The sequence below is a fragment of the Alexandromys fortis genome, unplaced genomic scaffold (genome assembly GCF_014885135.2).
Source record: "Alexandromys fortis isolate MF-2015 unplaced genomic scaffold, M_Fortis_MF-2015_v1.1 scaffold_124, whole genome shotgun sequence".
NCBI classification, from domain to species: Eukaryota; Metazoa; Chordata; class Mammalia; order Rodentia; family Cricetidae; genus Alexandromys; species Alexandromys fortis.
The window spans coordinates 1408127-1419060 of NW_026067995.1; the positions used below are offsets into that span (position 1 = coordinate 1408127).

A 10934-nucleotide genomic window follows, 5' to 3' on the forward strand; every position below is an offset into this window, starting at 1 on the left:
CCCCTTAACCCACATCCTCTCCAGCATAAGCTGTCATCCGTGTTTTTGATCTTGGCCATTCTGACAGGTGTAAGATGGATTCACAGAGCCATAAGGCAAGGAAGGGCTACCTGCACACCTGCATCCGACCTACTCTGATCTTTTAATGGCCTCGAAAATCTCATGGATTGGAACCTTGATCCCCAATCCATTGTGCTTCTGAGAAGGTGTCTTCTGGATTGCCTGTAGACCCTGATAGGTCATTAAGAGGATGCTTTTGAAGGGGATAGCAATACCCTGGCCAGTACTTTCTTCCACGTTCCAGATGCCATTAGGTAAGCTGCCCCCAATACCTCATCACAAGCTCCCAAACAATTAGCTCCCAAGCAATAAATTGACACTATAGGCCAGGCGGTGGTGGCGCACGCCTTTAATCCCAGCACTCGGGAGGCAGAGGCAGGCGGATCTCTGTGAGTTCGTGGCCAGCCTGGTCTACAAGAGCTAGTTCCAGGACAGGCTCCAAAGCCACAGAGAAACCCTGTCTCAAAAAACCAAAAAAAAAAAAAGTTGACACTATAGAACAAATATTCAAAAGTGTGAACCAAAGCAAACCCCTACTTACTTTAAAATGTTCAATGCAGATGTTTTGCAGCAGCCATGCAAATCTGAATAAAACAGAAAATAACCAAAACCACACATTGTTTCATTTTCTTTGTCTTACCCTCTTGAGGTTTTTGAACCTTGGGTCTTCTAGAATTTACTTCCTTGGACTGGACTCCCATCGTCTGTCTGTTTAGGTGTCTCCTTCTTGTTCTATTAAACTCATAAGTATTCCTGAAGATGAAACTCAAATGTCCTTTGCCGTCTCTTCTTTTATTCTCCTAACTCCCAACAGCACCAACTAAACCTACATCTATTTTCAGACTGATTGTATTCTTTTCTAGCTATTTGCTTTGTTCCACACTGTCACTAGAAGGTAAATTCTTTGAAAAATATAAAGAACTCAATAGACAGTCATGTACTTGAAAGACCAAGTTGAACAAAGCTCAACTATATACCATATATGAGGGAAGGAAAAAGAGAAAGAAAAAGAAAACCCAGAAAAGTACCAAAAGCTATTTTTCTTAAAGCAAAAATATAAAAAGCCAAAATCCTCAAATTGATCTAATGCATTATTAAGTAGCCTAGGGAAAATTTTGACTTTACTGTTGTTTTGTAAAAGGAGAAAAACTGCTAACGGAATTTTCTTGTTTTTCAAAAACTGATGTTTTGAATATGTACTATTTTCAAACTACAAAACTGTAACCCCTGCTAAAGCCTTTAGGCATATGTACACTTATAAATATAACATTAAAACACAAATATACAGCATAATTAAATGTGCTGTACAACATAAGGAAGGAGAGATAGTGAGAACTCATATATGGCTTACAGAGAAGCCTCTCCTAGGTGGTCTGTGGGGAGGATGAGAGCTTATGAAACAGCACAGAGGGCAAGTTAGAAACAATGTCTCAGTAACCAGAACTGTCTTAAAGAATCTCAATGTGGAGATAAACAAGCACACCTGAACCCAAGCAGCCATTGATAATTAAGGAGACATTTTTTGGAAAGGTTAGATGAAGTCAAGGTTAGAAGGACAGGGTAGAAGAAGGAATATAGGGAGGGAGAATTAACACCAAAGACCTTTGAAAACACCATGTGGAGACATACTACTCCTAGATGCTTCCTAACTCACACAGTAAACACATATAAAATGAGTATAAGTGGGGTCGCCCTATAATAGAGGGTTAGGGGTACCGACAGTGCCTCCCACAGACACTATGGGCTATCAAGTAGAAAACTCGGGGCCAGGGTATGGATTACTTCTTTTCCATTTGTTTGTCAGTGGGGTCCTATAGATGCTCTCAAATATTATAGGCAGTTGCCATTGCATTTGATTGCCATCTAGAACTGGATGACAGGACCCTCCTGCTGTAAACAACACACACTTGAATAATAGGAGCTGGATAATGTAACTGGTACTGACCTGGATGTTTCGTCTCTCCTGTCTAGCTTTTACAGCACTAGAAGGGGCTATGCTATTCATGTGGCTGGAGAGAAAAATCGCCGACAAGTTACCCTTTTCTCTTTTATTCTTTCTTTTGACAAAATGCTACCATCTCACTTTTATCTCTTTTTTTTTCTGCAATGTATAATTTCTAGGGTGGGCACTATGAAGATATATTGGTATATTGTATATAACCTTTTCCATTGAGATTATTTTGATTTACAGAAAATTTGAAGAGGATATAGAATGTTCTTGTATATATTTTTTCATGGAGCGTCCTCTGGTATTAACACTTTATACCACTGTAGTACATTTGTCAGAGCACTGTTTCCTTACTACTGCTTAAACTCCCAACTTTATTCAGATTTCACCTGTGTTTTCCTCCCATGCAGGATTGCCACTGCATAGAAACATGGTATTGTTCTCGACAGTAATGGTTTCTTGGATTTTTTTTTCCTGGAAGAATACTAGTTGGTTGTTTTGTAGATTATCTTCTCGCTTTGGGATTTTACAGCTGTGGCCCTGATGAGATCAGGGTCTGTGCATTTGGGAGGACACCTTTCCCATTACAGCCTTTTAGGGCCCAGAGACTACCACTGAGACTCATCCCTGGAGGCTTTAATCTTGATTTCCAAGTCCATGAATGGTCCCCTGCTTTCTCCTCTCATTTCTCTATCTGCCCTCATATGTTCTTTTCTGGAAACAAGTCATTAAATGGAGCCCATCCTCAAATACAGAGAAGACCGGCATTGAGTACTAAGGGCCATTTCCTGGATGAGACTTTCCCCATAAATTATTCTAAATGCTTCTCTGGGGAAGATATTTCTCTCATTAATATTTTTCCTTTATCTACTTATATAATTATAAAATCATATACTTATTCCACATTTTGTGTTATAATACCTTTTGCTATTTTTGTTCAAATGATTCAAGCTCTATTGTTTTTATCTTGAGAGTTCCCTCTGTAGGGCCACTCACTTATCAAAATGTGTTCTGCCCTATTAGCTAAGCACCATCAGTTCTGTTTGGCTAGGCACGTTGTGCCATGACCACAAACACTCCAGTCACACCCTGCCTGGCAATTGGTCATGGATTTTCTTTTGCATGCTCAAGACTTCACTGTGGTGGCTCTCACATCACTCCTCAAATCCAGGGATGGTAGCCTCAGAACTATGATACCAGGTTGTTTCCAAAAGTAGCAATGTGTTGGAAGTGATAAGGGGCCTAGACCCTAGTGGGTCAGCACTTCAGCATGATGCTGGGAATTCAAGGAAGAATCAGGGAGATGAACTCCCATGGCATTCCAGTCTCTGTCCTCTTGAGTTCTGTGATTTCAGCAACAGTTTCAGGCTGAAGACAGGTGATGAATTTGGGTTCATAGTGAAGTTAGTTCAGAAGGAAATGAAGACAGGTTTAACAGGAAAGATTAGTGGACTTTCTACCTCTGGGCACTAGATGTCTGCTTTGCTCCTCACTAATCAGTTTCCCACACGCCTCTTGCCATTTGCTTTACTTAGGATGAGTTCCTAGAGCTCAAATTGCTGTTCTCTGCTGGCTGCCTTCTTTCTTTCTTTTTTTTTTCCTCACTGCCCTCCATTTAACCCACTTCTTTTTTTTTTTTAAGTGCTTGTGCATAGAGGGCTGGTCAAGGGGGAAATTATGTTGATTAGGAAGCATGGTCCAATTAAGTCAGACATGATGGGGAAATTGCTTTAGAGTCCAAATATATACCTGCAGGATAGAGGGGCCTCTTTAACACCTGCATAAGGAGTGTACAAATTTCATAGCTTATAGCTCAGGGCAAAGAGAATGGAAGGCCGATAACTTTGCATGTAAAAATGATTAGGGATAGCTAAACAATATTGTGTATCTTGGTGGGAGGGGGGAAACAATGTGGGGTTTTCTTTAGACCAGTGATATTTAGAAAACATCTGCTCTAAGAAAATAGAATTGGCACTAGCAGGGGAAGTGAGGACACTGGGAGTCCTTAGCTGTTTCCTTTCGTGTTTGTCTCCCTGTTACTTCTATCCCACTCCCACGCAAATCTTAACATCCATCCCTTCGCCTATCAGTTTCTGGTCTTGCACCCTGGGAACAAGTCTGCAGCAGTGTTGCAAGTCTAAAATGATCTGGGTTCTAGAAGCGAGGATAGCTGGGGCCAAAGGATGTCACAGAGGGACGCTTGCTGAGAAGTAGCTTTTGAAATGCCCTGCCTACTTCCTCTGCCTTCTTTTGCCAGCTTTTCATAGCAGTTGACAGATTATGTAATCTAAACCCACCCACTGATAATTTTTTTGGTGTGGAGAGATTGTATGGGCATTTCTATTTCAGCCAGTCTCTAGTTAATAATCAATAGTCCTGTTGTCTAATGAAGTGATGGCCTTGACACCCCAGCCTTTGTGCAGTGTTAAAATAACATTGATCGCTATCATTATCATATGCCCTTGATATACTGAATAAGGACGTGGATATCAATCTTAGAGCACAGTAACATTTCATAAATCTTGTAGAAATAGCTGGGATTGTCCAAACCGGCATATGCTTCTTGACAGCAAAGTGACAGAGGAGCCTAAGACACAGATCATTTATAATTTATCTCCAAGCCCAGACTGAAGAAAAACTCAAAAGTCGCACTTAGTCTAAAAAGTGTTTCTTGTCATAGGACTGAAAGGAGGTTCCCATTTTTCAATGGTTTTTGAAGAAGCTTTTGGGATAGAGGGAGGAAGAGTTGACATTTTTCTTTGGCTTCCTCTTTTCTGAAGGATTCTTTAGGTTTTCTGCTAACTTTCAATGACTTAGTAGACGTAAGATGGGTCAGGCACACATTCAACATGGCTGAAGAGCTATAAGAGAAGGTCCAATACTCCATCTTTAAGCTAGTCCTGGATTTCAAGCTTTTCCATTTAAATGAATTCAAAACTGCCTTGATAGGAAAGTCAAGTGTGGTGACATTGAACTGTGAGCCCAGCTGTAGGAGACGGAAGATGGGGGAATCATGAGGCTGAGGTCGGCCAGGGCTAAACAGTAAGTCTGAGGACAGGTGGAAGGAACTGCATTGTGACGGACTGCCACCTCCAAGGCCACAATTTGCTTCTTAATTAAAAAATGGAAAACTAGACACTCATTGAGAAATAATAGCTATTTATGAGGTTGTTTGGGTTAAGTAAGTGTGGGAGGGTTAAGTTTTTTTCTTATTGCCAGATAACAAATAATTCAAAATCAGGAATATTGGATCAAAACTTTAAGGTAAGTTACTTTATACAATGACATTTCCTTTATAAAACAATGCAATGGCTCATTGACTCTGTTGAGCATCTTTATCATAGATATAAAGAGACATTGCTCAGGGAAGTTGGGCTGTTCCTAGTGATTCTCTAATGTGGGGCAGCTGCTCAAAGATGTGTGGAGATTCTGGAGACCGGGGTGTGAATAATTCATAGTAATTATTTCTTTGTGCTGCCGAATTATCCTTGTGTTGTCAATAGAATTTGAGAATGGGTCAACAAGATGAAAGAAGGCAACAGTTCTTTGAAGTGTGCTGAGTTCTGAGGTGGAGAAACCCATGGAAAGAGGGAAAAACACAGGGGCCCTGATCAGATGCAAGCAGATCAAACGCCAGCATGCCTCATTGTCAATTTAACAAAACATTTCCATTTATTTAACTATATTTTAAATTTATATCTATTTCATTTTAACTTTGATGTGTTTATTGTCAATACATTACAAATATAAACTTTTCCATTAAAAAGTAAACATTAACTTTTCTTTTTAAGACAAAAAGAAACCCTACCTTTTAACAGAAATAGAGGTCACAAAAGGCAAAATACTAGGACACTATATGTATTTATGAATTTTGCAATGTGAATATATGCTGTATGCATATGATGTGTGTTGTGTATTGTGAATGGACACATTTTGTGTTGTGTTTTGTATGTCCTTTTTATTTTAAGAAATATACCTCTTATTAATGCTACCAAGGGCACGCCTCATCAGAGAGAAACATGTATTCTTATATAAATTGAAGGTAGAAAAGATGAATTACTAAATCTATTTACGTGGTCAAAATAACTAATATCGTAACCATATTCAGCTAGTTATTACTGCTAGAGGTGGTTTAAGTTGAACTAAAGCAATGTACATCCAAAGTTATTCAATTCCTCTTGAAGACATTCTCTTAAAGGATTATTGTCTCATGATTTTCCTTAGAAGATGTTCTTGAATGTTCCAATTTGCAAATCTTGTAGAATTCTTTTTTTTTTAAGTAAACCAAGAAGCATTTGTTCAGCTACACTGCAGACCAGGATGAGAGCGAGGGAAGGTCAAGGCACCTAAATGTAGGCGTTGTGCTGTTCACAGCCTTGTAGGGTCCTTATGTTTCACTGAAAACACCCTAGAAGAAAACAATTGAGAAAACAATTGCTATTTGGTTTTATGTAGTTGGCAGCTGGACACTCACATGATTAGTGCCAGAAGACATTTTTTTTTTAACAAATAATTTCAACCCCTGAGACAAAGGCATAAATCCCTTGCCGGTGTACCGCCCTTACTCCCTCACCTGCCAAAAATGTAAATATTTTTAGAAATCTTTTATTTACAAGGCAGGGAGCTTTGGGGAGGAAGCATCGGGACAGTAGAAGAACACAGATAAATGTGGCAGCGGGGAGAGCTTTATGACCACTCCAGACTCAACTGTCATTCCTTTGGTACTTTCTGTCAGTCTGACTAAACCCTGTCATCCTTCAACCCGGTTTAAATTAACAGGTAATTTGTAAATGTCACTTCAGGTTAGGCCGCTCATTTTGTTTCTACTCTACCAATGCAAAGTCTAGGACTAATTTTTCTTGTCTTCTTTTAATAGGATTTTCATTTATAAATAGAATTATGTTCTGAAAATAAATTACAGTAAGTGATGCAGGGAACGGTGGCAGTACCACTCTCTTGGAATTTCAAGCACCTCCATCAGAAAAGATTAATAAAAACACTTCAAAGGCTAAATTCTATTTAAGCAGAAGACAGCTTTTGGTTAATATTTAATCTGAGTAACTGAGATCTTGGTGGAAAACATAATTTTTTAATATCTAAATTAATTTTCAAAACAAAACCATTAATTTTGTTTGGAGAGTTTGTGTAGTGAGAAACCTTCAGTAATATATTTGTAGAGGGAAAAGTTAATCAATTAATTTTGTGGTGAAAAAAAATTAGCTTTTAATATTGTGTTTGTTCTAAATGAGTTTCTTCTTATCCAACCAGGTGCAGGCCTTGAGAGTTCTTTTTCCTAAGCTTTCCTGTCTCCAGAGGGAAGAATCTTTCTTGAACTTTCTTCCATGGGGGTGGGGGGGTTCTTCATCTCTAGTCTTTATACAAAAGGCTCAGCAGGAGCCTGAGCCTCTCTACAGCTGAGACTGGTTGCTGGTGGCTGATGGGAGCTTTCACATGGAAACTTTAGGCATTGCCTCCATGGTGGGTCCATTGTACTGAAGGTTTTTGTTTTTGTTTTTTAATGGAAAATTAGAATTGGAAACTAAAGTGGAGAATCAAATCAGGCTAAAAAAAGAGCGGCCTTCCTAAGGCGCATGAGAAGCAGCCACCAAATATTGATTGATGGTGTGAGACAAAGGACCTATATCTGTCATCAGGTTTATCTGTATCTGCCTCTTGATTGGTGCAACGGTTAATGTGACCGTTGGTGCCATCTTACCGGTGTTGTTGTTTTCTGAGTCTCTGGCTTGAGGCACATGCCTTCTCCTGAGTTCAAACAATGCTTTGCAAACTTGCCATCTGTGTCTGGCCGATATTAGCAGGCATAAAAGCTGCTGCAGTGTGAAGCAAATGCTCTCTAATCCTGCTGCATGATAGCTCAGACATCACCTAGGTCATCGTCTTTCCTGCCTTCCTAGCCAGAGTTGAAAGCAGCGGAGCCTGGGAATGGTTTGTCTTATAGCCTACAGCCTGGGTAGGGCCATCTCAGAAGGAGGATTTAGGGATCGTCTAGTGTTTAGCATAAAAAATTGGTTTAATAGAAACCCCTACTTCAAACTAGCCTGCCACTTTAACATTGCCCTCTCCCTCTTCACTCTGTTTTCGAATGTTCTTCGTGGACTCTTTTCTCTATCTGCTGAGTATGAGCTGTGGAGTCATAGACACCCACATTGTGTTGGATCTAGGCCTTCATCAAGCGTCTTGTCTACGTCATGCCTCATGTGGTTCAGTGATCAAGTGTGTTGTGGGCCTTTTCATTTCCCTAAGTGATCGTCTTCCTACTGGACATGAGTTTTTAATAGAGTCATATGACCTCATTGCGGAAACTTGGGACACTGGAAAACTATTACCATGCACTTTCTGATTTTGACTTGCATATTTCTTTCAAATGTTTACACCTAATAGCAGCTTCTTAATTTAAATATTATTTTAATCAGAATAAACATCATATAGAATTTTAAGTCTATCACTTCACTTTTACAAATTTTCACATAGTTTATAGCTAAGATATTTCTAAATGGAAAGAGTCCTAAAGGAAATAACAAGTGTCCATATTATATTCATTTTGGAATAGTGATGGGAGGAGTTCAAGTAGTTTGTATTTTTTCCATTAAAATCCTTTTTTTTTTTATCATTTTGTTCTGTCATGGAATATGGCCTCTGTGGACAATGACTGTGTCACCAGCATTAAACAGGAAGCAATACAGACAACATATCATTCATTCATTATGGATGGGAGAACAAAGTTTTAACATAATTTCAGATTATTTAAAAGTCACTTAGGTTCTAGAGCCTCTATTTGATAGAGAAAATGTGTCCATTCTTACTGTATTGCAGAGCAAGGACTATTCTGAGCTCCGGAAGGTGGTATGAGTTCTGCCTTAATCTGGATTGGCTCATGCCCTTTCCACATCTGCCTGTGAACAAACCAGCAATGTGCCCCATGAAAACATGCTGATCATGTCCTCCTCAGCTATATCTCAACCTGGGATTTTTCTCAGTGTCTTCTGAGACACCGGCTGTATCGTGTTGCAGATGTGATTAATAGGTAGTAAGTTAATATTATTAAATAAAAGGTCCTCCTGGCTAGGGAAAAAATTCTTATAAAAACCATTTTTTTATGTTATAGAATGAAGATTTTATTCCCAAAAGAATGTTCCAAGGTTTATGGCTTCATTTGCTAAGGACACGGTTTCTCTTTTGTGGGTGCCCACCTGAGAGAGGTGTTCTCTTTGCCCTCATCAGATGTACTTGCTCAGTTCTTCAACCTATTGGTTTCCAGAAGGCTCTCTCTTTAGCAGACAATGCTTGCTGTAAAATATCTGCCTGTGACATAGACAAGAAGCAAATGTAGAGGAAGTGAGCAAGAAAAGCAAGGAATTTATATTTTTGCAGTTGCCATTGCTTTAAATAATTAGGAAAAAAATAAAAATTATTCTGTATGATGGGCTATGTTCCATGATTAAGAATCATGTTTTTACCAGATTTTTTCTCTCACTTTTTAAAGACTATTTTCCTACAAACTCATCATTTATGACCCCCCCTTTTTTTAGCAGAAAAGATAAAGAAAAACCATGCCATACAGAATTATGGTAGAAAATGAGGGCCGGTGTCCATTAAACATTTGGCTCTTTTTGTGGTTGTATGAAAAACTGGTACTCGAAAAACAATATATAAATTTTATTGGATAGAGGAAGAATGGGGGGTTGCTTTCCTTCTTTACACACACACACACACACACACACACACACACACACACACAACTCTTAATTGAATAACTTCACCCCAGATTCCCATTAGGGTCAGAGGCATTACTAGAGGTATTAGGTGATGCCCACCCCTTTGAGTGAGCCTGTCATTGTCATTCTTATCATAATAATATACAATTATTTTTGAGTTTTCATTAAAACTAAATGATAAACTAACGTTGGGGGCTGGTGAGACTCAATCCCCATGTCTCCATTATTTGCCACAGAAGCTTATGGCAAATTTCAGACCTTTTCTGTCTTCAGTGTTCTTGCTTCCAGCTAGACGTGGTGAGGTAGAGATGAGTCATTGCCTGCCAGGCTTCACAAAATTAACTTTAAAATCTCTGCAAAATATGAAGCATATGTTTAAGAACAATATTAATTATGACTCAGCCAGTTTGCATTTTTTAAAAAACATGAAATAATAATAAAACAGACCTGCTTCTTATTTACACAGCCCGGCACTTTGAAATTTCTCATGGCGGAAAAGCAGTCCTTCATGCACATAACCTACGAATTATCCTTGAAATAAAATGTTTAATTACAGTTGACATTTCTGAACCCATTGCAGGTGGTGCCCATCTGAAGAGTGACATTGTTTACAACACTACAAGGCTCCAGGCCTGGTGTCAGAGATTATAAACCAATTTCCATCCCTGCTTTAATGCTGGTTTAATATCAGAAGAAGAACTTTACTGTGTAAATATTAAACATTTTGTTTAAATATTAAGTACCAAAGGTCTTTTCCTTTTGATTATTAAAACAGGAAGAGCCCCAACTTTGAAAGAGGTGCCTTGTTGTATTAAGAAAATGACTGGTTCTTTACCTCCAGGTTAATTATCACTGGCCACAGATACAGGCGAAGGCAAAATGTCAGTTGTCTGCCTGTGCCATGGTGAGTTTTGGTCATGAAGCTGCAGTAACTAATCAGGTCTCTATACCATGGATGGACAAGAAACAACTGCAGTAGCTAATCAGGTCTCTATACCACGGATAGACTAGAAACAACTGTCTATTTCTCTCCTATTTTTTTCCCGAAGCTTAGAAATGATCCTGTGATAATTAACTGAAGGGTAACAAAAATAAATAAATGCTGGTGCCTTGCTGTGTGCAGCTAGAGCATGAGACCAATCTCAAGGAAGCTATCCCTGAGCACAAAGGCAGCTCTTGGAGGGTTTGAT

General features: G+C 39.0%; 1 long non-coding RNA gene across 1 annotated transcript; it reads right to left on the bottom strand.

Moving 5' to 3' along the window:
* Nucleotides 1–5956: 5956 nt before the first annotated feature.
* Nucleotides 5957–10124, bottom strand: LOC126512430 (uncharacterized). Its single transcript, XR_007595036.1, has 3 exons — nt 10003–10124; nt 9220–9331; nt 5957–6416 (listed from the first exon to the last, which is right to left on the bottom strand). It is a non-coding gene; the product is annotated as an uncharacterized lncRNA (long non-coding RNA).
* Between the last annotated feature and the right edge of the window lie 810 nt (nt 10125–10934).